We start from the raw sequence: 5,385 nt of genomic DNA, 5'->3' as shown, positions 1-5,385 counted from the left end.
TAATTCTACTATAAATACAGAGGGAGCATAGTTGTCTCGCGCAAAACAGTTTTTGCTATGTTGTGCATTTGTAAAACGGAGACAACACATGCACCCTCTTAAGATGAGCCGAGTTCGGACGACCGTAGATGCATTGCTCCACGGAAAAACCTATACGTTTATAATTGGTCGCTTTCAAATAGAAGACCGTAAACAGACTCAGACTGACCTCTCATTTCTCAATAATCTATTCACTATTCAAAATGCTCAGTTGTCAGTCACTACACACTGGTCTTTTAGTGTTTACTGTTAAATTATATTTATTATATACTAGCTGACCCCGTGCACTTCGTTGCTCGTTAAATGTACCAACTCTATATGACCCAAACTTTGTTTGATTCGTTATTTAATATTCGGTGTATGGTTTCAAAATTAATCTTAACTTTTCCGTTGTCCGGAATAAAAATTCTGATTTGCAGCAGTACATTATCAGGTAGGCTGTAGGCAATCTACCTGCGGTAGACCGCGGACCCCGTGCTGTATGTACGTTAGTGTATGATTTAACTCTAAAGTATCAAAGTTATACCAAGCTTGTCGTATTCTACCTATGGTTGATTGATATAATCAATGAATAGCAATTCTCGATTCATGAATTGTTATACATTTTGTCTCCATTTTTTTATATATAGATTAATAATTATTATAGTTCGGTGAATTAATATGATGAGACATTATTATTATTAATTTTATTCTTGTCAATATCGGTCATTGTATAAATTTCCGTTTGAAATAAACTTAAACATGTCAAGTCAACGAAGTGGTTGTGAAAACAGAAAACGTAAAGCTCGTAAAGAAATAGAACTGTTAAACTAACACTAACACTTACACTAAAACTAACACTAATAATGAATCTATTCATTCGTGGCTTGATTATATTAAAACAAATAATTACATACAATCATTTAAATATATTTTAAATACTACTGAACACATTACAGCGGAATTTCTGCACGGAAAAAAAACCGCTACACGACGCGATTATTCCGCGGGATTTATTTCCTCGGCGGATACCAAAATTAATCCTAACATGTTATTTTGTGTTATCCATGTCATATTTGTAGCGGAAATTCTATATTACTTCGTAATATTTTATTTTATTCATCATTTGATTATTGATTCTTCAACGAGCATCATCATGTTATAGCGTTTTCCACCATACCGCACTGTTGCACCCAGGTTGCACTTAACTGCACTTAACTCTATGCACCAGCCTAAACAACGCGGAAATTCTGCCGCGGAACGGCTGCTGTGGATATTCCGCAAGTCTGACACCAGCCTTAGATTAATGGATTTTTAACTGTACTGAAATTATTCAGTGTAATAACTGTTACAAGTTGTTCCTGCGAACAGGTATTTTAAAAGTTGACTATAATAAAAAATAAATTAAGGAGTTCTATGCAACAAGACCGACTTAATAGTTTATTATTGATGTTCACTGAACCGAAAATAACATCTAGTGTTAACATTGACAGGGTCATTGAGCATTTAAAAAACATAGGAAATAGAAAAATTCATTTATAATTCTTCTTAAATTATAATATTAGCTATTATATAATTAGGTACACATTTATGTGAGTACCTACTTATATGCATTATGTATTAGTATAATATGTATACCTATACAGTTTTTATTTGTTATTTTATTTTTGGGTAATTTGTTTTCTTTTTATACAAAACTGTATTTATATCGTTTTAATTTTAACATTAAAAATATATGTCTAGAAATAACTTTTGCATTAACAATTGTATATTACCAATATCACATTATCGTCTTTCTTGGCATCTGCGATCTGCCTATATCAAATGTTTCCTAATTACCTACTGATATTTAATGTTCTAATATATAATAGGGGTGGCAGAATATTGAAACTATTGTCTATAACAAACTATATAAACAATAACAAGTATATCAATATTACAAATGATAATATCACAGTAAAAGTTGATAAAAAAGATATTTCTTTGCGATTCACCCTAGGCGTTTTTGATTTCATTTGATTAGAGGGGCCACACAACACTTTTTTTGGTAAAAATTAATTTATCGGTAAAAAAAAATTGGTAAAATGTGCGGTAAATTTTCAGCACTCACATCTCTATGTATAATTTCCATGGGTGAAATTCGTGTTGTCAATATTGTCAGTTTGGGTGGGCGGTCGCATAACCGCGGTGTTCAGAGTACAGTCGGCCCATGCGAGAATCAAATAACAAAAGCCACAAAATGATAAACACGTTTTTCAACCTGGAAGTTTTCTCAATACGTATTTTCAGGCCCCGGGCCCCCCCACAAAATGATTACCTTTTTTTTTAAGTTTGAAAATTGGTGCTATTAGTGTGTGATAAAACGAATCACTAGATTGTGAGGTAATTTTTTTCCATTTCTACTTAATTATAAATAGTAAATTATATTATAATCACGCAACTATACTCTGTTCAGACTCCAGAGAGATTGATGGCCGAGCGAGCGCCGATCTCCTATTTCCTTCTCTCTTGGCGTCGTCGTTGGACACGTGCAGCCGGTCGTCGGAGCGAGCCGTCGGTCGGTGGGCCGTCGGGGTGGGCATCAAGCTATTCAAGCTTATCGCTTGTATAATAAATAATAATACATTTTTTTCCTAAAACTTGTGTAAAACCGTACACATTGCGGAGATGATTTTAAAGGTTACTTGTATTTACTTATTAATTGTATTAACATTTTATAAATCTGTATTAATTATGTTCAATAAGCAAAATTGATGTGATAAGAAATTGAATAACTCATCAGTAATATAATTTTAAAGTTCTAAAGCATGTAGATCAACTAAAAATCCTTATATTTCAATCTTGTGTTGGCCCTGGGGCCCTCACAACCTTAAATCCGGCCCTGCGTATTTTACTATACCAGGAAAATGCGTTTACTCGGCGCATCATATCGAGCGGCGGACAAAGAAACATTTATTTGTTCCTCTCGTCATCCATTTTCGTATTTGCAGAAATTATATTACATTAATTAGGAAGTGAATTTAAATGCAAAGAGCATTTTGAATTCAAAATAAATTTTCTGAATGTTTAAAAACAATGATTTCCAAGCATAAAATTCGTTTCATATATCAGAGAATTAAAAAATTAAACTTTTACTTTACATTTTTTGATATCTTAAGTAAGTAGGTACATTAAGGGCCCGTATTACAATAGGTGAACTTGGGTTAAGCCGCGGAATTCGGCTGGTAAAATCAGTCGGTTAACCGTAACCGAGGTTTAAACTATGATTGTATAACGGACGCGGGCACTAAGTACGTTACCGTGAGTGAATTTTCCTCATTACCCAATAATAATATGCATCGGGTTAGGTTTTCAATATGAAAAAATATACCTACTGGATAATGGCGTAGCCAGGAATTTTGTATGGGGAGGGGGCTAAATATATAAATACAATATGTCTTTTATTTACACTTTTTATTTTTTTAATAATCTTGATAAATTCTAAAGGGCAAAACAGTCAATGAGAGGGGGGGTGATAGTCCCTTAACCCCCCTGGCTACACCACTGTAATAGCTACTGGTACTACTATACGTCTATACGTAATGTATTAAATGGATACAATGCTCTGCTCACCATCACCCTAAGGTATAGTATGCCGTGCCAACCCACGGTTGTGGTTAGGTATTTTAAATACTGAAGTAAAACATAAAACTATAAACACTGTAGTATTATTTCAGTTCCACTATTGTCTTCAGAATTATATAAATTATAATTTATTAATAATAAAATATGTTATACCTACGCTTGACTGTATTCCATTAAATAATCATAAATTATTGTCAACATGAACAAAATATTAATCGTTATATATTATATTACAATAAATTTTTATAATTAATATTTTAATTTTTAAATAATAATCGTATGCAAATTAGTGTTATAAAAAATGGTATCAATGAATTTCTCGCCCCCCCCTTTCCTTTATATCGTTAATAAGACTACATGTCTGAATTGATTGGAAAAAGTCTACTAGTCCAATAAAATTGTCTAGTTCTGCCTATGTTTATTCGTTATACGTTATTAAGGGCAAAACAATATGTATATGTTACATACAAAGTCCGAAATTGTACATTTCGCAATATGTACAGTGATTTTTGTACACATTGCGAATTGTACAATGTTGATGTACAAAGTAACTAGATTGTACAAGTTACATTATACAATTCGTGATGTGTACAATTATCACTGTACAAATTGCAAAATGTACAAAATTTGTACAAATTACAAAATTTAAAAACATATTACATTATAAATTACAATATAATAACTGTTATGTTTAAAAGTATTTTCTTAACAAATATAGATTTTTAAGATTTTTTTTATAAATACACATTTATTTTTAATGATTTTTTTATTTATTTTTTCATAACATATTTTTTAAGAATTTTTTATTGATTTTTTATCAAATAAACATTTTTTTAATGATTTTTTAAGAATTTTTTTATAAAATAGATTTACTATTGATATTTTTAAAGAATTTTTTAATATTAACACATTTTTTTTAATGATTTTATTATTTATTTTTTGATACTAACATCCTATTTTTTAAGAATTTTTTATTGATTTTTTATCAAATACAGATTATTTTAAGAATTTTTATTGATTTTTTATTTATTTTTTTATGATAAAATATTTTTTAAGAATTTTTTATTTATATTTAAATACTTACATTCTATTAAGAATTTTTTAATAATTCTTTATTGATTTTTTATTTATTTTTTAATAATAACATATTTTTTAAGAATTTTTTATTGGTTTTTTTACAGATTTTTAAGATTTTTTTTTAATAAATACACATTTTTTTAATGAATTTTTTATTTATTTTTTAATAACATTCTTTTAAGAATTTTTTAAGAATTTTTTATTGATTTTTTTATTTATTTTTAATAATAACATATTTTTTGAGAATTTTTAATTGATTTTTTTATCAAATACAGATTTTTTTAAGACTTTTTTAAAAATACCCATTTTTTTATTTATTTTTTTAATAAATATAAATTTTTATGATTTTTTAATGTTTTTTTTCTTTATTTTTTAATAATGACATATTTTGCAAGATTTTTTTAAGAATTTTTGATTGATTTTTTATCAGATAAAGATTTTTAAGATTTTTTTAATAAATACACATTTTTTAAATGAATTTTTTTATTGATTTTTTAATAATAACATTTTTTAAGAATTTTTTATTGATTTTTTTATCAAATACAGATTTTTTTTAAGACTTTTTTAAAAAATACCCATTTTTTATTTATTTTTTTAATAAATATAAATTTTTATGATTTTTTTAAATGATTTTTTAAGATTTTTTATTGATTTTTTATCAGATAC

Source organism: Acyrthosiphon pisum, chromosome X, assembly GCF_005508785.2.
Source record: "Acyrthosiphon pisum isolate AL4f chromosome X, pea_aphid_22Mar2018_4r6ur, whole genome shotgun sequence".
Classification (NCBI taxonomy): Eukaryota; Metazoa; Arthropoda; class Insecta; order Hemiptera; family Aphididae; genus Acyrthosiphon; species Acyrthosiphon pisum.
The sequence above is the reverse complement of the archived record's forward strand: the minus strand, read 5'-3'. Positions refer to the sequence as shown.